This window comes from Panthera onca, chromosome A1 (genome assembly GCF_046562875.1).
Source record: "Panthera onca isolate mPanOnc1 chromosome A1, mPanOnc1 haplotype 2, whole genome shotgun sequence".
NCBI classification, from domain to species: domain Eukaryota; kingdom Metazoa; phylum Chordata; class Mammalia; order Carnivora; family Felidae; genus Panthera; species Panthera onca.
In genome coordinates this window covers 169,259,817-169,285,153 of record NC_138339.1, presented here as the reverse complement: position 1 = coordinate 169,285,153, position 25,337 = coordinate 169,259,817, and the positions used below count along the sequence as shown (strand labels likewise).

Sequence of the window (25,337 nt, the reverse complement as noted above, 5' to 3'; positions counted from 1 at the left end):
CGTATACAGTCAACTAATATTATACATGGAACCAAGAATACAAAACGGGAAAAGGACAGTCTCTTCAATAAATAGAGTCAGGAAAACTGAACAGCCACATGCAGAAAAATACAATTGAATACTTACCTTACACCACTTCAAAAATTAACTTGAAATGGATTAGAGATTAAATTAAGACCCGAAACTTAAATTCTCACAAGAAAATACAGGGGAAAAGCTCCTGGACATTGGTCTTGTCAACAATTTTTCAGATATGACACCAAAAGCAAAAGCAACAAAAACAAAAATCTGTGAGACTACATCAAACTAAAAAGGTTCTCTACAGCAAAAGAAACAATTAGCAATGAAAAGGCAACCTATGGAATGGGACACAATACTCGCAAACCATATATCTGATAAAGGGTTAATATCCAAAATATATTTAAAAAAAAAAAACGCCTACAACTCAGTAACAACAACAACAAAAACAAACAATCTGATTAAAAAAGGGGCAGAGGAACTGAATAGACATTTTCCCAAAGACATACAAAGGGCCAATAGGTACATAAAAAGGTGCTCAACATCGGGAAAATGCAAATAAAAACCACAGTGAGGGGCACCTGGGTGGCTCAGTTGGTTAAGCATCTGACTCTTGTGCTCTACATTGACAGTATGGAGCCTGCTTGGGATTTTCTCTCTCTCTCTCTGCCCCTTTCCAGCTCATGTGCTCTCTCTAAATAAATAAACATTAGAAAAAAACTACAATGAGGTATCACCTCATACCTGTCAGAATGACTATCACCAAAAAGATGAGGTAACAAAGGTTGGCAAGGGCTAGAAAAAAGGCAACCCTTCTGCACTGTTGGTGGGAATGTAAATTGGTACAGCTGCTATGGAAAACAGTATGGTAGATCATATGAGGTCACAGAAAAATTAAAAACAGAACTACTATATGATCCAGTAATCCCACTCACAGGTATATATACAAAGAGATATCTGCACTCCCGTGTCACCGCACTAATTGCAACAGCCAAGATACAGAAACAACCTAAATGTCTGTCAACAGATGAATGGATAAAAAAGATTGTATGTGCATGTAACATATGGAATACTACTCATCCATGAAAAAGAAGGAAACCCTGCTGTATGCAACAACATGGATCAACCTTGAGGGCATATTAAATGAACGTCAGAGAAAGACAGAAAGCCAAACTTGTAGAAACAGAGTAGAATGGCAATTACCAGGTGCTGGGGCTGGGTGAAATGGGGAGATGTTGATCAAAGGGTACAAACTTCCAGTTAGAAGATGAATACATTCTTGGGATCTAATGCACAGCACTGTGAATACAGTTAACAGTACTATATTATATATTTGACAGGAGAGATCTTAAATGTCACCACAAAAAAGAAATAATAGGGATGCTTGGCTGGCTCAGTCAGTAGAGCATGCAACTCTTGATCTCGGGGTCATGGGTTTGAGCCCCTCATGGGTTAGAGATTACTTAAATAAAAATTAGCCTGGGTGGCTTAGTCGGTTAAGTGTCTGACTCTTGAATTAGGCTCAGGTCATGATCTTGCAGTTTGTGAGATCGAGCCCCACATAGGGCTCTGTGCTGACAGTGTGGAGCCTGCTTGGGATTCTCTCTCTCTCCTCTCTCTGCTTCTCCCCCTCCTCGTGTGCGCTTCCTCTCAAAATAAATAAACATGTAAAAATAAGTAAAACTTAAAAAAAAAGAAATTAACAACATGTGACATGATAGAGATGTAAGCTGGTACTATGGTGGTAATCATATTGCAATATATAAATGTATCAGATTGGGGCACCAGGGTGGCTCAGTCAGTTGTTCAGCTTCAGCTCAGGTCATGATCTCATGGTTCGTAAGTTCAAGCCCCACATGGGGCTCTCTACTGTCAGCTCAGAGCCTGCTTCAGATCTGTCTCCCCCTCTCTTTACCCCTCCCCTTACTCGCATGTATGCATGCATGCTATCTCAATAATAAACATTAAAACAAATAAATGTATCAGATCAACACACTGTATGCTTAAACTTATATGCCAATTATATCAACAAAGCTGGAAAAAATATCAATGGAATTTCTTTCTGTAGTAATGGGAATGTTATAGAATTAGACAGTAGTGATGGTTGTACAACCTTGTTAATATACTAAAAACCACTGAATTATATGCACTTTGATATGGTGAATTTTATGGTATGTGAATTCTATCTCAATAAAAATAACTGGTTAAAAAAATCAGTTGAACAGAATAGAGAGTCTAGAAGTAGATAAAGGTACCAAGGTAATTCAAGAACGGACAGTCTTTAAAACAAAAGGTACTGGAAAACAGGATATCCATATTAAAAAAAAAAAAAAAGAACTCCTCTCATTCCATATACTTAAAATGTGTGCAAACTGTAAGAGTAACAATTCTAGAAGAAAAGCTTTTGATAGGACACAAAAAGTACAAATAAACAGAGAACATGGATAAGATGGACTTCATCAGAATCAAAACCTGCTCTCAAAAGGCTCTGATGATTAAATGGAAGGGCAAACTCAGACTGGGAAAAACATCTCCAAAACACACACAGATAGACCTTGGAGATACTGCGGGTATGGTTCCAGATAACTGCAATATAGCAAATATTGCAATAAAGCAAGTCAAATGAATTTTCTGGTTTTCCAGTGCATATAAAAGTTATGTTTACACTATGCTTTATATTAAGTGTGCAACAGCATTATGTCTAAAAAACTGTACACATGTTAATTTAAAAAATACTTTATTACTAAAAAAATGCTAACCGCCTGAGCTTTCAGCAAGTTGTAACCACTGATCACAGATAACAAATACAGTTCTCCCTTGAACACAGGTGTGAACTCTGTGGGTCCATTTATAATTGAATTCTTTTTGAGAAATACAGTACTGTAAATGCTTTTTCTCTTCTTTATGATTTTCTTAATAACATTTTTTCTTTAGCTTACTTTGTCGCAAGAATACAGTATGTAATACATATAATATATAAAATATGTGTTAATCACCTGTTTGTTATCAATAAGTCTTCTGGTCAACAGTAAGCTATTAGTAGTTAAGTTTTTGGGGAGTCCAAGTTACATGCATACTTTGGGCTATTTGTAGGGGGGCTGGTGTCCCTAGCCCCCTCCATTGTTCAAGATTCAGCTGTTTAATATTAATAGAAAAGATTAAAATATTGCAATAATTACCAAAATGTGACACAGAGACATGAAGTGAGCAACTGCTATTGGAAAAATAGCAACTGTAGACTTGCTTGGAACAGGGTTGCCACGAACATTCAATTTGTAAAAACAAAAAACCACACAAAAAACAAAAAAACACCTAATTATCTGCAAAGTGCAATGAAGTGATGTGCAATAAAACAAGGTATGCCTGGATATATTTGATAAATTACTTATATCCAGAATATACAGAGAACTCTTAAAAATCAGGAAGAAGAAAAACAGCCCAATTAAAACTGGGCAAAAGATTTAAACGCTCTCCTGACATATGAATCTCATAAGCACATGAAAAGATGCTTAATGTCATTAATCATTAGAGAAATGCAAATAAAAACTATAGTAAGATACTATCATAGAATGGGTAAAATTGAAAAGACTACTGATACCAAGTGTTGACAAAGATGTAGGGCAACTGAAACTATACGATGCTTTTGGAAAAGAGTGCAGCAACTTTGGAAAACAATCTTAAAAAATTAAAGATATGTTTATCATACAACCTAGCAATCTCACTCTTGGGAATATACTCAAGATGAATAATTTCATATCCTGCATGAAGACCTATATATGAATGTCTACAGCAGTTCTATTCATAGTAGGCAACAGCTGGAAATAACCCAAATGTCCATCAACCTGAGAATGCATAGACAATTTGAGGAGTATAGATGTAATAATACAGATAAATCTCAAATGTATATGCCAAGTGAAAGAAGCCAGATGCAAAAGGCTACATGCCATATGATGAGTGTCCACTGACATTTTGGAAAACACAAATCAGAGGGGCAGAAAACAGCAGTGGCTGCTCCGGCTGGGAGAATAGAGGAAATGGACTGCACAGGGGCATGAGGCAACCTTCTGGGTTCATGAAAATATTCTGTATCTGCTTATAGTGGGGAGCACATGAGTATATACATTTGTAAAAATTCACTGAACTGAAAAAAAATTACTGAACTTCAAATATTAAATAGGTGAATTTCATCTCATATAAATCAATAAAGCCAACTTATTTTTTAAAGGCCTGCCAAACATCAGTATTTGTACAAAGTCCCCTTTATCCACTCTGATTGTACTTGCTTTTTTTTTAAAGATTTTTTTATTTTTAAGTAATCTCTACAACTCAGAACCCCGAGATGAAGAGTCGCATGCTCCACTGATTGAGCCAGCCAGGCACCCCTGTACTTGCTTTTTTGCAGTATGTTAGGATTCCATAAATTTTAGGCCTTATCTTTGCCAAACTGATTTATCCATTCCTCTGCCTCAATTTCAATGAAGATCGCTGATAAGTCTCTTTACATTCTCGTTTCTTAGCTTTTACCCAGGGGAGCTTAACTCAAGTCTCCATCTGGAAACAAGATGGAATTGCCCTGGGTTCAAGTTCTAGCCCCACCAGGACACCAGGATTACCCATTTCCTGGGTGAGTGAAAACCCTTCCTCAGCCAGGCCCGTAAGAAGATTTAATAAGGATGTGGAGCACCAGGTTTGGCCTCAGGCACAATGCCTGTTTCTACTATTTTCACCTAGTGATCCTCTCAGTTAAGGACCCATATCTCTGCCATCATCACCTGCCCTCATTAGATGCCTGTGACTTGCCTGGGTTTTTTTTGTTATAGATAGTTCCATTTCTTCACATAATCTATCTTTGTTCTCCCAGACTCTTGTATGAGTTCTGTGTGTATGTGTGTGTTCCTGGGACACAGTGTCCTAAAAAATACAGTGCAGCTCTTCTCTAAAGCATTAGGGCACGTGACCCAAAAAGACTGACGTACGTGTGGGAGAAATCTTTGCTGTCCAGAATGTCTCCGACAGCACATGCTGTACCCCCACCCCCACCTCCAGGGCTGGTGATTGTGGGGGATCATTTCATCACATGCACATGCCCCCAGAGCACCCACCACTCACACACTGTCTCATCTACCCAGTCCCAAGAAACACCTTTTTTCTCCCTAACTTTTGACTCTGCACCCATAGGTAAGCTCTTGGCTGCACTCACCTGTCTCGTAAACATTAAAATTCCTGGAGGAACATTTTAAACTTTGTTTCAGTATTTCAAGTTACATTTCTTATTAACTCACCATTAGATCTAAACTTCCTTGAGCTCACCATTAATTATCTCAACTTCCCTGAACTTTGTTTTATATTTCTTTTTGGTTCTCATTTTCTCATATGAGCAAAATTTCCGTATTAGTTACCAACTGCCCAGGAGAGTTGCTTATTCCTGAGTGTTAGTGAGAGGTAAGACCCACCTTTTGCTCCATTACTTCCATTTCTGACCCATTTTAGAGGTTGTGTTAGCAATGAGGGCTCTCCTGAAACACGGGACCTATTTCAAAATGTGATTTTTAAAGGCCAAGCATTCTCCAAGTGGGTTCCCTTTTGCTACCTTCAAAACAAAAGCAAATCTGTGCAATAAATATTCCCTTAGAACTTAGCTATGCTGCTGCCCAGAGGTGCTTTTCATACTTGACCCCGGGCCTGAGAGGGCAGAAGTGCTGCCCTGTGGGGGGACTGGCTTCGGGACCAGACAAGCCTGGGCAGTGACACTGGCAAATGACCAAACCTGTGGCCCTCAGTTTCCTTCTCTGTCCAATCACACAGCAGCACTTCACAGAGGTATGGTAGGCATCCCCCAAGATAACCCAGGTAAAGCACCCAGCACAGAGCCTCAGGTGTGTGTGTACCCAACCAATTGGAGTCAGTCTGGGTTGCTGTAACAAAACTACCATGGACTGAATGATTAATAAACAACACACACTTGCTTCTCACAGTTCTGGAGGCTAAAAAGTCCGAGATCAAGGCACTTGGCAGATTCAGTGTCTGGTGAGGGCCCGCGTTCTGGCTCAAGGATGGCATCTTCTCACTGAGGTCTCACACGACAGGAGGGCCAAGGGAGTTCTCTGGGGTCTCTTTGTAAGTACACTAATTCCATCAGGGGGCTCCACTTTCACAACCGAATCACCTCCAAAAAGCCCTACATCCAAATAGCATCACATTGGAGGTTTAGATTTCAACAGATGAATTTGGGGGGCACACAAACATTCAAACCATAGCAGTGTTATTTTGAATGAAATAAACAAATAGAAAAATATTAGTTCTGCCCAAGAGATCACTCTCCATAGTCTCCCTGCTCTGAGAAAATACTGGAAACAGGTTTACTGCCTGGGGTCCTCTTCCGGGCTGTGTGACATAGTGGGACTCAAAAGGACTGGATTGGGGGCAGCCCCTGGGGGACCTCACTTAGCCTCACAGGGAGGAAACTTCCGTCTTGCCCACCTCACTGGCTCTTCCATAATGTTCGAGTTACTGGATGCACACAGAAGCACTGTAAAATAACTTTTCCATAAAATGACAAGCCCTGCCCACCACCCGTGTGGTCCTCCAGTTGCACACACTTGACAGCAAATACTCTAGGTGTTCTATTCAGCTAAGTTCAGGGGAGGTGACATCTTGATTTTTATTCTCACAAATACACTTTAGTTTTGGAAGAAAAGCAACACTTCCTTGCATAATCACCATCCTCTCCAAATCTGGTGTGAATAATAATCACGGCAGGCACATAACACAGAACTTACAAAGATTCAGGTATACTTTTAAGCACTTTACATATCTGAACTGATTTAATCATCACAGAAACCTATGAAGTAGGCAACTTTATTTCCATCTTACCCCTGAAGAAGTGGAAACAGAGGGTGTAAGTAAAAAGTGTTGACTTGACCAAAGTCAAATAGCTAGTAAGTAGCAGAGCTGGGATCTGGATCCAGCTGGTCTGACTCTGGAGTTCAGGCTCTTAACTACCTAGAAAAAAGTGCTCCTATTCCCTGCCCTGGCCCCATGACACACTGAAAAATAAAGCAGAAGTAAATGGTTATTTATCTTGAATTGCACGGGTAGTTTACATAACCTTACTTGGATAAATCATATGTGCTATTACAGCCTGAACTGTGCGCCGCCCCCGCCCAATTCATATGTTGAAGTCCTAGTCTCTAGGACCTCAGAATGTGACTGTATTTGGAGACAGGCCCTTTAAAGAGGTGATTAAATTAAAATGAGGTCGTTAGGGGGGGGCCCTAATCCAGTCTGACTGGTGTCCTTGTAAGAAGAGATTTGGACATCAACACGTACAGGCACAGAGGAGAGACCAAGTGAGGACACAGGGAGAAGTGTTTTGTTTTTTCCAGTTACTTCATTTTTACTACTACACATTTTCAGCAAACAAATCAAGGTGTAAACAGGATTTACTTCACATTATTATCTGGATCTTTGTCAAATAAACAGGAAATTCTCTTTAAATAACCATCTCACTGCCCGCAAATGAGAGCAAACTTGCCTGCATATCACAAATGAGTCATAAACCAAGGACAGAGGCCTCAGGAGAAACCAACCCCACCACGTCTGGATCTTGGACTTTCGTCTTCCAGAACCATGAGGAAGAGACTTCTGCTGTCTAAGTCTGCGGTGCTTTGTCACAGCAGCCCACGCAGACTCAGGCAGTGTGGATGTGAGATCCACCTTCCCCTCTGGCCTCCACCTGATGAGCTCACTTCCCTCAGCCCCCACTGAGCCCACTGGGACAGGCACACTGCCTGTGTGCCAGCCCCAGTATCCAGTCTAACTCAAACTGGACTCCCTGTTTTCCTCTCCAAGGTGGATCTTCTCCCAACTCTCTCCTTGACCGGCATCAATTCCAAGTCTGTCCCCTCAAAGCAGCCGCATGCCACCCTCCTGTCCACAGCCTCTGCCCTTACCCACCTTCAAACAGCTACAATCCAGATCATTACTCTCCTTTCAGGAGCTCTAGCCCCTGCCTTCACCCCTGAGCCGTACCGAGCTTCCTGAGGCCAAGCTCAAGGGCTGCAGGCTGTGTCCTGACAGGGTTCGGGGTCCAGACACCATGTGTCCCATCTAGCTGTTTGCATCCCTACCCTGTAACTCTAGCTTGCTGCCCTGCTGCTGCTCCCCAAAACCCTCCCCAGCTTAGCGTCCCCCAAATCCTAACCTTTTACTGCTACCTGGACCACACTTACACCTTCCTGCTCAAATCCAACCCAGCCCTAAAATCTCAGCCCAGACCCTGCATCTGTCCCAAAGCCTTCTCTGCTTGTATCTTAGTGCCCCAGTCACATTCTGCCCTACATTTCAGTTATTTTCGCTCTTACTAAATTTCTGAAGGACAGGTGACACATTTTAACTTGTTCCCCATAATGTGTGGAGAAAATTAATGAGTATTTTTGCCTGGTCCTGGGAATTCTCAATTAGCCAATTTCTTTTGCCTGTTTTGATCAGAAAGAAAGAAATGACAACAGTTTCCAAGCTGATACTTCGTTTAAAGCTGCCTCCTCTGACAACAGGAGTTGCAAGGATCATTAGTTCACTAGACACACCAGTGTTGTGTACTTACTGCGGATAGAGAACGCAAAGAGGATACGGGCCTGAGAAGTGGCCACTTGCTGCGCTGGGTCTGGACAGTGGCACTGGGCATCCACCCAGGGCTGGCTGACACCAGCCGGCTGTGAGGACACAAATGTGAGCTATGCCCTCAAGCTCAAAGTCCAGAAGAAAGGTGGGGCATGTGCTCAGAGAACTCTACAGTGGACAGTGGTATGAAAACGAAGTAGTGAACAAGATCTACTGACTGTTATGGGCTGAATCTGTACCTGCCCCAACCCGCAGCCAAATTCATATGTTAAAACCCTAAACCCCCAGCACCTCAGAACGTGACCCTATTTGGAGACAGTGCTTTAACCAGGTCATTGAGTTAAAATGAGGTCTTCAGAGCCTTAATCCAGTGTGACTGGTGTCCCTATAAAAAGGGGAAAACTGGACACACAGACACCAGGGACACTTGAGCACAGAGGAAAGGCCATGTGAGTGCACTAGGAGAAGGCGGCCGTCTGCCAGCCCAGGAGACACCAAGCCTGATCTGGACTTGTAGCCTCCATGCTCTCTGTTGTTTAAGCCCCTAGTCTGTGAAATGTTGTTACAGCCACCCTAGCAAACTCCTGTCAAACAACTCAAATGATAATGTAATCTACGATACAACATGGATGAAGCCGGAAAACATCCTGAGTGATGGAAGCCAGACATGAGGTCACACGTTGTTTGATTCCATGATATGGAACACCAGGATGGGCAAATCCACAGACCAGGAAAGCAGATTGGTGGTTGCCAGGGGCTGAGGGCAGTGAGAAGTGACTGCCGAGCATACAAGGAGTTTTCTTTTCAGGTTGATGAAAATGTTCTGGAACTACACAGAGGTGGTCGTACATTGTTATGATAGTGCTGAAATGTCCCTGAATTCTTCACTTTAAAAACAGTGAATTTTATATTATGTGAATTTCACCTAAATAAAAAACTCTTAAATTAAAAAAAAATCTTTAAAGAGATACACAAATAATACACTATTGGAATACAATGTGTTGAGTGACCAAGTGAAAGTGCTGGTACAGAGGGTAATGAAGAACAGAAACGGACAGAGGAATTCTGCTTGTGATTTGGACGTGAACTGACCCTGAGAGGAGGGCAAAGGTCATCCTGAGAGTGACAGGAGGAGAGTGGGAGGGGAGGCATTCCCTGCGGGGAGATGGGTGGGACCTGGGTCCCCAGGTAGGAAGGTGGGGCTGCCAGCAGCCCAGGACTGGGCTTGCTTTCAGAGGATGGACAAGAGGAGTCTGGGGTCTGCAAAGTGGACTCGGCTGAGCTCCCAAAACATGGGAAGTTTCAACGTATCTGTTCCTGGGCCCCTTCCCTGGAGAGTTTAATGTAGCATGTCTGAAGTCGGGAACAGGAACCTGTATTTATAATAAAATACAACATTTCTGAAAGCTCTCTAGTGATTAATCTTTAGGGAAACCATTTATTTCCCAGTGAGTCTTTCCCATTTAAGGGAAAGGTCTTTCAGGGTTTTTGCCCCCAGCTTTACTGAAGTATAATTGGCAAATTAAAATTGTGTATATTTAAGGTGTACAATGTGATGATTTGATACATGTACTCATTGTGAAATGACTACCACCATCAAGCTAATTACCACATCTGTCACCTCAGTTATCGTGTGTGTGTGTGTGTGTGTGCGTGCGTGTGTGTGTGTGGTGAAAATATGATCTAGTCTCTTAGCAAATTTTAAGAATACGATACAGTATAATGATAGTCACCATGCTGCACGTTAGCTCCCTAGAGTGTATTGATATCACGGCTGGAATTCTGTGTCCTCTGACCACCACCTTCCATTCCCCTCTCCCCCCAGACCTTGGCAACCATCATTCTACTCTCTGCTTCTATGAGTTCAACACTTTCAGAGTCCACATATAAGTGATACTATACAGTATTGATCATTCTGTGCTTGGCTTATTTCACTTAGCATAACATCCCTAGGTTCATCCATGTTGTTGCAAATATCAGGATTTCCTTTTTTTTTTATGGTTGAATAATATACATATGATATGAATATAGTATACATAATATGAATGATAGTACATACATAAAATTCCATTATGTTATATATATATATAATTCCATTTGTTTTTTTTTTTTAACGTTTATTTTTGAGACAGAGAGAGACAGAGCATGAACGGAGGAGGGTCAGAGAGAGAGGGAGACCCAGAATCTGAAACAGGCTCCAGGCTCTGAGCTGTCAGCACAGAGCCCGACGCGGGGCTCGAACTCACAGACTGTGAGATCATGACCTGAGCCAAAGTTGGACACTCAACAGACTGAGCCACCCAGGCGCCCCTATATAATTCCATTTGTAATGGAATATTATACACACTTTATCATCTGTTGACACTTAGGTTGTTTCCATATCTTGCCTACTGTAAGGTCCTTCAGTTTTATGCTGATGCTACTGTAGAATTACTAACCTTTGGGTTAAAGAGGCTTCATTATTTTTTGTACACTATAAAAACACTGATTCACAAGATTTTCTAGAAAAGATTTTTGCTTAACCTTCAGCTATATGGAAAGTTCCAATTAACCAGAAAAACAAATTTTCCAAATATTAAAGATTTCACATGTATAGAAACCTGTATCTTTTAAAAAATAAAATGCTTCAAGTGTCCAAGTTACACAAAAAGGAAAACAAAATACATAAAAGTAAAGATGATATAAAAAGATCTCAAGATAACTAAAAGGTGGTCTTTTCCAAGTTTAATACACATTAGCCCTTTCAATTGCTCCATCATTTTATGTAACTATGAGACTGTTTCCCAAACACTATTACTGAATACAAATTTTCTAAGAGCATCATGTTTTCACTCACTTATGATTCAAGGTCAGCCTTAAGTGCAAGTATTAAGCAACAGGAATAACCATTTTAAACATGTGGAATAAATTCCATTTTTAACTTTCAACACCTGGTGTCAGCAGCATAACACAGTACAGGGCTATACAGGCTCTGTGCTGGGTGTGCCCCAGGGTGGTGGCAGCCAGCCCTTCATGGGGGAGGGAAGCAGGGTCCCAGTTCACACCTTCCAGAAGCATGACTTTACTACTCTCCCAGACGGCTGCATTCCCAGGAATCACTCGGGGTTAATGGATGGTCTCTATGCTTGTTTTAACTTTGAACATAATGATGCTAGGAAAAGACTAGAGTGAAGTAAACCTGAAATACTTTTTCTCCACATACAGGGTTTCACAAGTGATGGCCTGTCTACCTCCCCCTCCCCAATCCTATGACCCTGTGCCCACTACTTATGCACATCTACTTCCCCAATGTGCAGGTAATCTTGTTTACGTTGGCTTGCTGACGACACACCTGAAATACAAAGTCCAAAATCTCTGTGGAAACATCACTCTTTAAAGTAACTGGTTGATGTTCAGGTCAAACTTCAAACAAAGGGGAGATGTCAGGAAGGAGAAGCCATCCTTCAGATGTCCTCAGTAAAGATCACAGCGTTGACCTCCAAGAGGGATCCGCTAGAACTGTAGAGCCTGGTACAGTTCAGCCTGCCCTCAGCCCGCCCTCAAACCCAAGCAACCTTCATGTGTCATTTCACTACCAAATAACAGTGTGGGTGGAGAACATGTGTGAGATAAAACTGAAGGGATTACAGCCGAGCTCCCACAGCCTGAGCATGTGCTTTAAAATGAGGTAATGGCCCAGCAGCTCCCACTTGTTTCCTGGCAGCAAAGGGATCCTGCAAAGCCCTGTCTGCAGAAGCTGGTTTCCACCCACTGAAGTCCATGAACCAATCTGCTTAACAGCAAGTAATAAGAAAGCATTGGTGTTTTTTCAAACAGCAGGCATCTCATCACAAGTTTCTGAAGATGATGCCTGCTGCGGCTGGGTGCACACGCATAATCTGGGAGGCATCGGCACCGCCTGGTGACCTAAGCCCTCTTTCCTCTCACTCCAACTGCTCCCAGCTACTGATGACAAGGCCTCTCCTTGCCCACGTGGATGGCCACCTCCTAAATGGTCTCACTGCCCCAGGCTTGCCCTCACCGCCCCCCCCCCCCACCTGCAACTGCATGCAAGACCGTGCCCCTCCCCATTTCCCAGCCTGGGCATCTGAGGGGCCCCCTCAGATGACCTTAATGATCCTCTCCCCTACTGACAGTGTCCCTGTGTGATTCGTGCCCCTTGTGCAAAGGCTAGCTTTAGTGACTTGATTCAAATGAACACAATACAGAGGATGTGATGGGATGTTACTTCTGAGATTAGGTTTTAAATAGACTGTGCCTTCCGTCTGGAGGGCTCTCTGGTACACTCTTTCCCTCAGACCCCTCGCTGTCAGGGAAGCCAGCTGCCATGCTGTGAGACTCCCTAAGGAGACACCCATGTGGAGAGGAGCTGAGGTCTCTGCCGACAGCCAGAAAGGCCCCAAGGCCTGCTGGCTGTCACATGAGTGAGCTCAGATGCTCCTCCAGTCAGCTGGGAGGTGACCACAGCCCCAGCCCACACCCTGTCTGCAGCCTGCTGAAGACCCTGAGCTAGAGCCACGAGCCAAGCAGCTCCCGGATTCTCACCTGCAGAAAATGGGGGATAATGCATGTTGTCTGCAGCCACTGATGTTAAGGATAATTTGTTATGCAGCTCTAGACAACAAATTCTAAAGGGTCAAGCCTAAGTTTCTGCACGTGGCTCACGCAGGACAGTGTGTCCAGCTGCATCTTTCTCTTCGGCCATATCTAGGCCATGCCTTACACTGCTCTGTGGCAGGTATAATCTGACTCCCTCTTTTTGCTCATAAGGCTGCCATTGCCCCTAAGGAACTTCTTCCTTCCTCAACATGCTGCCTGGCAAAATCCTACTCATCCTTCAAGGTTCCCAGGTCACTTCAAACATCATCTCCCCTGTGTAATCCTCCCTTGTGGGCAGAACTGTTTCTGTCACTGAGTCCTAAGAATGCATTTCCTTGCTTTCTGGCACAAGATGTTCCACATTCATCTTGGACTTTCTCTGCCCCAGGCCTGGAACCAGCCATTTCTCCAAGGAGCCCTAGTTTCCAGCTGTTAGTTGGTATTTAGAAGCCAAGATCTGGGTGTGAGGTGTGCTTATTGTTCTTGCGGTGTTATCTGCCCAAGAGGCTCCCTCAGTAGACTATGTACACATATATCTATATCTATATATCTATATCTATCTATACACACACACACACATATTTATATCCATAAGTATTGAAAACCATGAGTTCACACTCACACACCTGACCCAATCCATACCACCACACGGTTCATCCTAGTTCTTGACATTTCTGTACTGACAACTCCCTTCAACAGTGGCATAGCTGGCTCATATGATCTTTGGTACAGTTAATTACATGATCAATCCTTCCATATGTAACTAATTTCCAATTTCAGTCACAACCATCTTCCCTGCACATAAACTCTCCTCTTGCCGCTCAGGCTCTGACAGCCCACATTGAGATAACCCTCTAAAAGGGCAGTCTACTCACCCCACTCAGCCTGGGACTCCCCGTGCTAGGTTTAGGGGTGGAGATGGTGACTTCTTCCCTTTATGGGAGGGGCTGCAAAGGTGCCATGCACAGGTGCACACACAAGAGAATAGAAAGAATTTGTGGCCATTTGTGTAAGCCAGCACACCAGGCTCCTCGGTGTCACTGCTAACAGATGGCTTCCATTCTTAAGGTCCTCTTAGGAGAAAAGATGGCTGGCATTACACTGGCCATAATATCTTCATGCGAAGTAGTAGGAACTATGAAGGGCAGGGTGAGGAACAGGAGCAACCTCACTGACTCAGGTTCCTTTGCAAAACTTGGCAGAAGTCTCACACATTTCTCCTTCCTGTTTTTTACCATAACTTGAGGGACATGGTCACTCAGAATAAAACTGCAGATCAGGAACTAAGGAAGGAGACATTGGACATTTGGTGGTGACCACAATTTCTGCCACTCTCATTTTCTTTATTTACTGCATAACATCCTGCTTTCAGGAATTATCGAAGGCCTTGAATGAATCTTGGAAGCATTCCTGAGCCTCACCTATCACTAGGTTTGTAAATTCCCAATGTAAGTCATCCTAAGTGCACAGGAACTCTTAGAGAAGCTTAAGTGGCTGCTCGGATGCTATATACCACTACATCTCTGTTAGTCGAAAAATCCCATGTTGCAATGGGCCTTTCCAAGAGCTTACTGACTCTCCAAGAAAACCACCACCTATAAGGACATTTTATAACCCTTTACCTGTGAAAAAACACTATGCAAGGAGCAGATCAAAACTCCAAACCCAAGCAGCATAGCGTTCAAGAGAGGTGGGAGCAGAAAGTGGTGAAAACGGTCCTAGCTATCTGCCACATCAAAGGAAAGGGAGAAAGAAAAAGGGGAAAATAACACATGGAAGATAACCTCAGAAATGGGGGGACCGGCACAAGAGAACCACTCTTTTGGAAGTCCTAGGAAGGTTTATTTTGCAAAATGCCCCAGGAGGTAAGCCTTGATACATTTCAGATGAATTCATCTGAATCGATGCTGTTTCTCTGCAAGGAAAACCCAAGGACTGTTATTTAATGGAAAGGCACTACAGAAATGTTTCTATTTATAAATTATTATAGCAGTGTAATCTTGATATTGTTCCAACATCTTTCAGATCATAGATGTATAGTGTTATTTCTGAAAGCAGGAGAAAGTATGGTATATGTCGAACACATCTGAAACAGACATGTTTCACTTTGTACTCAGGTAAAACTCTGCTACCTTTTAGCTATGTGACCTTGTTCAAGGTGTTTCATCTCTCTGAACTTCAGTTACATCAGGGATACTAAAGCACACCTCAGGGTTAATGTATGAAGATTATATGAGATAACGTATATAAAAATTCTGGTACACAGTGATTTTAATAAGTATTAGTCCCCTCCCAAGAGAAGGGTAAATCACAGAATTACTGTAAACACTAAACAATAGAATGGGTCACAGATACAAAAGTGCCTGACATACAGTTTGTATGTTCAATAAATGTTAATTCCTTTTTTAACTTACTCATCCACACAAAAAGCTATATCCTAGTTATTTAGCATGGTTGAATGGTGTTTTTATAATGAAATTTAACCTTTTATGCATGTAAAAATTGTATAAACCCTCTCTGCATTAGTAAACACTGTATACTAAAAATGCAGCATATCCTTGGTTCATTGCAGCATTATTCACAATAGCAAAGAAGTGGAAGTAATCCAAGAGTCTGTCAATAGATGAATGGAGAAGTAAAATGTATCTACATACAAATATTCAGCCTTAAAGAAAAGAAATCCTGTCACGTGCTACAATTTGGATTCGCCTTAGGAACATCATGCTAAATGAAAGAAACGAGTCACAAAAAGACAAATACTGTATGATTCCACTTACATGAGGTACCTAGAATAGTCAAATTCATAGAGACAGAGAGTAGCATGGCAGTTGCTAGGGGCAGGGGGAGTGTAGGGGGTTGCTGTCTAATGGGTACACAGTTTCAGTTTCACAAGAAGTAACAGTTTTGGAGGTATGTTGTACAACACTGAATATACTTAACACTACTGAACTGTATACTTAAAAATGGTTAAGATGGTAAAGTTTATGTTATTTTTTTAACCACAATAAAAATTATTTTTTAAATGATGTAACTTGTGAGCTTTCATAATAATGCAAGATTGTCACACTGATTAATTATGGACTGTGCTACAGATAGCCTATGCAGTCTGCTGCCCAGAGCTGAATCTGTATCGTGCCTCAGGAGTTATTCTAGAGTATGCTTTCTTAAATAAATATATAGGATACGTTAGGATTCAGCTGCTAATGGAAAAAGTGGAACTTCACATCTTTTAGTACATAATATGTGCTATTACCATCAGAGAATTGTAAGATGTGAAAGCTGGAAGAAACTTATAAAATAAAAGGTAATCAAACTAAATGATTTACCTAAGGTCATATGGATAGTAATTATGAACAGAGCTGGAAAGAGAAAACATCTCCTGATTCCCCCTATAATCCTCTTATACAACCAACTCAGCTCTCCAGAATTCCTCACCTCTGAACTTCACTATTTAATACGCTGCCACCAGGGGGCAGCAGGTGTATTAGTCTGGTATTCTAAAACCCCAATTTAAGACCCCAATACCCATCTGTTATCCTTTCCTCCACTTCCCCATATATATGCACATTTATAGGACCTTATTAATGTCAACAGGAATAAAGTTTAAAGATCATCTATAATAATTTTTTTTTAAACAAAATAAAGACTTGGGTCCAATGGAGGTAACAACCTTACTAATCCTTCATTATTTTTTATTTATTCCAATCCAAATTCCAATCCAACTACTACGTTAGTTTTAAACCAAAAATGACTTAGCTACAGAAACTCATCCCATTTCTATACATTTTGAACTACATTTCCCTAATACTTGGCCTCTTAGGTTTCATACCACAACAACCCCCGAAGCCCATCTGGCAACTTGTCCTCCATCTTTTTTCTTCACATCAGGCTCAGTTCTTCTTTCTAATGCCCCTGCATTACAAAGGAAGGTCTGTCAACAAGTCTAAGCAACTTTTCAGAAGTGAAACAGGGAGATTCTAGATGACAGTAATTTCCACTGTTCAAATGATACTACCAACCTGAAGCTCAAACTATGGCAGCTAATGGGTGAGACTTGATAGGGCCATCTCATAGCAATGACCTGTGCACCCTGAGACTTCCCACAGTTTCATCTAATTCAAGGAGTGAGGGACAACATTAGCAGTGACATTTAGGTACTTTAATCTAGGAAGCAACTGCACACTTTCAAGCAATAGAGACCAGTGACTATGGTCCCTAAGTCATCCAAAAAGAGGCATATGATCTTTATTTCACAAATTTCAAATGGTTTTCTTCCTTGAGCTTAATATGCTTAAATTAAAAAAAAAAAAAAGTATTTAAAGGCAAGTTTTCACTACTGCTTCAGACACATGGGAGCAGTCCATTTTTATTTTTAAAATTTTTAAGTTTATTTATTTATTTTGAGAGAGAGAGAGAGAGAGCACAAGTTGGGAAGGGACAGAGAGAAGGAGAGATGGAATCCCAAGCAGGCTCTGCACTATCAGCGCAGAGCCCGATGTGGGGCTCAGACTCACAAACTGTGAGATCATGACCTGAGCTGAGATCAAGAGTTAGATGTTTAAGCGACTACACCACCCAGGCACCCCAGGAGCAGTCCATTTTTAAACTACAACAGTGTTCACTGTATTTAAAAGGCATTCAAAGAAATTACTCTTTACTTACATCTAGTTGTCTCATGTAACTTACTATTCACTGAACAATCTAATCTAGCATAAAATTGATGGCAAAAGCAGTCATGGCACTATCAGTTACTATTTGTAAAATAGGAATGAGACACACACAAGATGCATATAATGAGGGGATCACTGCAAAACGCATCCTGCATTCAGACACTATTCTGTTAATCTTTGCCAAATATGATGATTCAACTAGTGAGACTTAAGAAAGTCTCCTACCTAAATAACATTCTGGTTTTAATTATTTTCCATAGAGAATATTTACCATATTTAAATATGGAATATCACCAGAAAACCAGAAATAATTATTTTTATAACAGGTATATAAAATAAATTTAATTATTAAAAATAATGGTCTATCGTGCTCAAAAATCTGAAATCAGATAATTTAAAAAAAACAACACACCTATTAGGTGGGCTCAAATAAAAAAAAAACTGATAGTATCAAGTGCTGACAAAAATATGGAGCAACTGGAACTCTCACACATAGGTGGCTGAGATGCAAAATGGTCGGGATGCAGCCACTCTAGAAAAGTTTAGCAGTTTCTTCAAAAGTTAAATACACACTTACCATATTACCCAGCCATTTTGCTCCTGGGGATTTGCTCTAAAAAGATGAAAAATTTCGACCACATAAAAACCTATGTACAAATATTTATAGCAGCTTTACTCACAATCTCCCCAAACTGTAAAGAGTCCAATATCCTTCAACAGTGAATATACATAAACTGGGGTATGTCCGGAAGATGGAGTACACTACCTGGCAATAAAAAGAATACACACATGGAAGAACCTCAAAGATGTTGTCTGAGTGAAAGAAGGTAGTCTTAAAGGTTGCAAACTATTTAATTTCATTTATGTGACATTCTAGAAGAGGTAAAACTTATCAAGATGGAAACCAGATCAAAGGTTGCAGCAATTAGGGTAAGAGTGAGGGTTTGACTTACAATGGGCCAGAATGAGGGACGTTTTGGTCCTCTGGTAGTTTTTGGTTTTGTTTTCTGGCTTTTTTTTTTTTTTTTTTTTGGTGATGGAAATGCTCTGTAATGTAAAAGGACTGTGATGATGGTTACATGAATTAATCAACTTTAAAACTCAGAATTATACAACAAAAAAGGCCAATTTTACTTTATATAAATTCTAATAATAGTGAATGAAAGTATGAGAGTATGTGACTACTCTAAAACAGAGTTAAAAATAAGAGGGAAAAGTAATAAGAGAACTCTGAATTAAGCTAATGCCTGGAATACATCAATTATTTATTAAAAGAGACTTAGGAGATGTATAAATCAAATACAATGAGTGGTTTGTTTTGACCCTGGTTTGAATAAATCAACCGCACATACCTTTTTAGGCAAATGGGGATATTTGAATACAGTATTAGAATCTATGGCGATACCACCCTGAATGTGCCCAATCTCATCTAAATACATTATTGGAAGATATTAAGGATTTTTTGTTCATTGTTAGGAAGGACTGTAGTTTTTTAAACTAAACTTAAAAAAAATTCGTACTAAAATAGTGATAAAATGGCACAGTTTCTGGTATTGGCTTCAGAATTCTTCAGAAGTAAGCAAATAAACAAAAACTCAAAAAAAACGAAGGGAGAAGGGCTAATGGAACAAGTGTGGCAAAGCCATGATGGTGCATGCATTTCTGATGCTGTGTTGGTTCATGAAGGTTTACTGTATTCTACTTTTGAGTATGGCTGGAAACTTTCATAATAAAACACTGACAGAGAGGGAAAAAAACAAACAAAAAACCAGTGACTTCATCTTCGTAAATACTCCCCAAAATGCCATGTAACTGTTTTTTATTCACTTATAAGATACACTACAATTGACCTTTGAACAATGCCGGGGTTGGGGGCGTGCCAACACCCTGTATTTGAAATATCAGAGTATACCTTCTGACTCCCAAAACTTAACTACTAATAGCTTCATGTTGTCCAGAAACCTTAGTGATAGCATGTGTCAATTAGCACATATTTTGTATGCTGTATGTATTATATACTGTATCCTTACAATAAAGTAAGCTAGAAAAAAGAAAATGTTATTTAGAAAAACCTTGAGGAAGAAAAAATACATTTATAACACTGTATTTATTTTTTTAATAAGGCTGCATATAAGTGGACCTCCACAGTTCAAACCCATGTTGTTCAAAAGTCAACTGTGATTTCTCCTTATAGTTTTTATTAGGCTTTTATAATCTGTATCTAACTTTATAGAAAACCAAATTGAGGCAGAAAGAGTAATTTAAAACAGGCAGTTGTGATTCTTCTCACAAATAAGGGCTCAATAATGGCATGAGTAATGGCTTAAAGAATGTTTTTCAAATCTCATTTAATACTCATAAATTAGTAAAACCAACCTAAGATGTAGAAATATTAATGATTTTCACGAACTTCTCTGCCGCATACTCCTAAGTGCAGGTGACAACAGCAGGAGGAGGTAATTAATACTCAAAAGTTTAAAAACAGATGCAGTAAATACGAACACAAGGAGAATCAGAATAGGAGAAGTTCTTATTTATTCTTTGTCACTTCAATTTATTCTGACATAACTCAAAATATCAGAGTCCCAAAAACACTGTCAACCGACTGGAAATTTCTTTCTTACTGGTGGCCTATTATGTGGAAGATACTATGGGGGAATTAAAAGGGGGAGGTGTGGTTCTCATCTAAACAGAGTTAATATATGAGAAAATACTAAATATTTTAGCATGAATTTTGTTTAAAATAGTCTGACAGTGTTTAAGGCTAGTGGGCAAAGACAATTACACAGGCAAAAATAGCAGAGAAAATAAAGGTTAAAGAGCTGCAGCGGGAAAAGGCTCCTGCACAGGCAGGAGTGACCCGTGGGAAGGGTGGGGCATAGGAGTGGATGAGGGTTCTGACAGCTGTTCAGTGGAGCTCCCAATGATGGGGGACATCTCGCATGCAGGCCTGTCTCCTGTCACCCAGAAGCCTCTCTCCCCAATGCTGAAGGAGAGGCCCCAAGAGTCTCAAGTCACCGCCTCAGCATGGAAGAGCAGAGGCACCACACCCTGGGAATTATTAGCGCCTGGTAGTAACTGACTGTCCCAAATGTCTGACCCTGATGCGCCTACTGCAGCACAAGGTGAGGTGACTCAATAAAGGCCTCCCAAAGGTCCCCAGGGCCTGTGAACATGTTACCTTGCATGGTATAAGGGACTTGACTGATGTGATTAATGTTAAGGGCCTTAAGATGCAGAAATTATCTTGGAATATCCAAATGGGCCCAATCTAAGGAACATGAGTCCTCAAAAGTGGAGGAGCTTTCCTGGCTGGGAGCAGAGGGAGAACTGTGACCGTGGTGGAAGGGACAAAGGGACAAAATGCTATCTCTCAAGGTGGAGGGAGGGGGCCCGTGAACCAAGGAATGTGGGCAGCCTCTAGAAGTGGGAAAAGGCTAGAAAACAGATACTTCCCAGCATCTCCAAGAGGGGACACAGCCTCACTGATGCCCTGATTTCAGCCCAGTGAGACCCGTGTTGACTTCTAACCTAAAGAACCATAAGACAAGTATCTGCGTTGTTTTAAGCCACGAAGTTGGTGACACCTTGTTCTGGTGGCATTAGGAAACACCTCTCCTAGTCTCTAGGCCTTGGCCTGTCATGACCCCACCACCCTCTCACTTCACCAATGAAGGGCACTTTCATTCGATTTGAAAGACAAGATATTCCTGGGGCACCTGGGTGACTCATTCAGTTGAGTGTCAGACTTGATTTCATCTCAGGTCGTGATCCCAGGGTCATGGGATTGAGAACCTTGTCAGGTTCCATGCTGAGCAAGAATCTGCTTAAGATTCTCTCTGTCCCTCTCCCCCATTGCATTCTCTCTCTCTCTCTTTAAAAAAAAAAAAAAAAAGACAAGATATTCCACATACCACATCTCTGCTCAAAGGTCTTTTCCTCTGAAAAGTGCTCCCAAACGTCCTTAACCAGCCCAGGGCAGGTCAGGACCCCCACTCCATACACTCATTCACTCCTACACCTCTCCACCTCAGTGTCTGCCTGACTACAGTTATTCTCCTCCTTCAGAGCTTACATTTACTGAGCAACTACTAAACGCTTAATGCCATGCGAAGGAATTTTCATGGGTTTTCTCATCCAATCCTTCCAACTACCCTATCAGGTAGACATAATTATTATCCCTCATTTTTTTAAATTAGAAAAATCAAAATCACCCAACTAGTAAGGGCAGAGCCGGGATCTGAAGCCAGGTAGTCTGACACAGGAGTTGTTGCCCTTGACCGTAGCATTAATATCTGTCTCCTATGTGAGAAATCTAAGTTCCAAGATCCTGTGTACTGATTAACACAACACACCCCAGTGTTCAACACAGAGAAACTTACTAGTTGCTGAATATGAACAAATGGGGACAAAGATGATTTTCCCCTATTCTTTTTTTTTTTAAAGAAAATTTCTTATTATCAGAAGTCAAATATATACAGAGGTAGAATAATGGTATAATGATCCCCCAAATACCCAAATCCCAATTTCAACACTTATCAATGTAGGGCCAATCTTAACACCAACATTTAATCAATTCAATGTTACATTATCTAGTAGAAAGAGCCCCCTTTATTACTCTTCTTTTACAGGATTCCATGTTCCTAGTTATCACATGTTCATTTACCTGTGTTAAGACTTTTTAAAAAAACAATCTTGAAATGGGCAAGTCTTTCTAAGCAAAACAAAAAGCAAGGGAACTATAAAGGAGAAATTGATAACTTTTTTCCTATATAATATTTAAATTTTCTGCAGAGCATAAATATTATAAACAAAACACAAAAAATGAGGGAAACAGGGAGCACCAGGGGGATCAGTCGGTTAAGCATCCGACTCTTGATTTCGGCTCAGGTCATGATCTCAATCGGTTTGTGAGTTTGAGCCCCGTGTCGGGCTCCACACTGACAATTTGGAGCCTGCTTGGGATTCTCTCTCTTTCTCTCTCTCTCTCTCTCTCTCCCCCTCCCATGTGTGCACTTACTCTCTCTCTCTCAAAGTAAATAAACATTAAAAAAATTTTTTTAATGGGGGAAACAGCTGTAACATATATGACAAACGATTAGTATTTATTTCCAATGTATAAAGAATCCTTACAAATCAATAAGAAAAAGGCCAATACCACGTTATCTGGAAAAATGGGTACAGGGATGAACAGACAGTTTCACCTACTAATCTTAAACATGAGAAAAGCAAGGACTTCCAAGTGACACTGTCAAGATACTTCCTCTGGTACTCCAGGATTTAGGAGTAAGACGCACTCCAGAACAAAGGAAAAAACAATTCTTACCTGTAAACTTGTTTCTTCAAAACCCGGTCACCTTGGAGTCCAGCACCATAGTAAGTGTGAGAGCCTACAAAGCTTTTGACTTCAGAATCCTTCCTAATGGGACGCCGGGATAAGTACCCCCACCTCACAGTGTGACCAGTAGCTCATGAACCAGGTGTCCTTCTCTCAGTCCTGCTGGGGGGATGAAGAGAAAGATGAGTGAAGAAAAGTTGAGTGTTTCAGAGACAAAGAGCTTAAAAACAAAAGCAAACCACCCAGCCCCTGCTAGATGGCATCTGAAACCCTGGGTCTGGGCCCAAGAAGGAAGGTATTTCCATTCAGTGGGAAAATGTGGTCCACATTTCCCAAGGGGCTTGAACAGAGGAGGGTGTCCACTGACCTGGCAGAAGGATTCAAAGTAGTCAACACCCTTGAGAAATAGCACCCATATCCTCTTCAAGTAAGGAAAATAAGATGAGAAAGAAAAAAGTGTATTCTCAGCCATCAGGCAAAGCCAATTTAGGAATATTGAGCCTCTTGGATGAGGGTTTATGAGTCTTTTGAAGTCATAGATTTGTATTAAAAAACAATTCAGGGGCAGCTGGGTGGCTTAGTTGGTTAAGTGTCCAACTCTTGATTTTGGCTCAGGTCATGATCTCATGGTTCATGAGGCCAAGCTCCATGTCGGGCTCTGTGCTGACAGCTTAGAGCCTGCTTAGGATTCTCTCTCTCCCTCTCTCTCTGTCCCTCCCTGCTCACATGCACTCTCTCTCTAAATAAATAAATAAACTTAAAAAAAAAAAATCAAACCACCTCTGAAGTTTACCTGCCAAAAATGGAGAAATGGAACCTAATTAACCTAAGCCTTTAGAACTAACTTCCAGTTTATAGGAAATACAGGGGATAGAGGAGCAAGCTAAACCACACCATACAAAAGCCAAATAAATCCAGAATGTGAGGCATCTACAGGCAACCAAGGGCCACCAGTAAATCACTGGGGCTGTGATAGACCAGGGTCAAACAGAATGTAAATGTCCTGGTTTAAGACCAGCCTGCCAGTGAAGTTTCAAACAAAAAGTCATGAGGGGCACCTGGGTGGCTCAGTCGGTTGGATATCTGACTTCAGCTCAGGTCATGATCTCATACTCCGTGAGTTCAAGCCCCGCATTGGGCTCTGTGCTGACAGCTCAGGGCCTGGAGCCTGCTTCTGATTCTGTGTCTCCCTCTCTCTCTGCCCCTCCCCCACTCGTGCTCTGTCTCTGTCTCAGAAATAAACATTAAAAAAAATTTTTTTGAAGTCATGAAAACAAAAGTATATTGGAATGCAGCCATGCTCATTCATGTACACACATCATCTATAGCTACCTTTTGGGGATGACACAGTTGGGTAGTTGCAACTGAGACCACATGGCCCTCAAAGCTTAAAGGAGTTAGTATCTGGCCCCCCCCCCTTTTTTTTTTACAAAGTCTGCTGAACCCCTGTCCCAAATTAAGACACAACAGATATTTATGGATCTTGTATGGATTCCAATTCACACAAACTAACAGTAAAAGTAAGCGCATTTTTGAGGCAATCAAGGAACTTTGTGGACTGGGTCTTAGAAACCATTGTGGAATTATTGCCAATATGATCAGGAGGTGACAACGGTGTTAAGGTTATACAGGAAAAAGCCCTTTTGTTGGAAGCGCATAATGCACTATTTAAGGGTGACCTGATACGGTGTCTGGAATTGAAACTGCTTCCGACAACAAAGAAGATGAAGCAGATGTGGCCAAAGAAACTGCTTTAACAAACTGTCCAATCTATTTGATAGATATGTGGAAGTTCACTGTACTATCCCTCTGCTTTTGCATTTGCTTTAATAAAAAAAGAAAAAAGTAGAGTCTTCTCTTCAGGCACGTGTCCCCCCCCCCCCCCCCTTCACCCCTTCTTACACGGAGTCCCTCTCTCTCTAGGTCTGGTGCTAACAGTTAAGACCCTCGTGAGCAAGGTCAATTAGTCCAAAACATCTCCGAACAAAAATCCACCAATTAGAAATTAATTTAACCTCACAAACTCGGCTTTTGAAATACAAATACTCTCTACCAGGGTAGTCTGCTTATTCAGGAACTTCTAGCTTCTC

At 41.2% G+C, this 25,337-nt stretch overlaps 1 protein-coding gene across 11 annotated transcripts in view; it reads right to left on the bottom strand.

Annotated features, from left to right (window-relative positions):
* Positions 1 to 25,337, bottom strand: part of GGACT (gamma-glutamylamine cyclotransferase) — a 47,446-nt gene that overhangs the window by 20,969 nt on the left and 1,140 nt on the right. For 4 of the 11 annotated variants that reach the window (XM_078432182.2, XM_078432211.2, XM_060636759.3 and 1 more), the window contains exon 2: positions 23,236 to 23,409. The gene's annotated coding sequence lies outside the window, so the exon portion shown is untranslated. Of the gene's footprint in view, positions 1 to 8,623; positions 9,461 to 15,051; positions 17,152 to 23,235; positions 23,410 to 25,337 lie in introns of those variants that run through there. The other 7 variants (XM_078432185.2, XM_078432192.2, XM_078432195.2 and 4 more) reach the window with 4 other exon arrangements.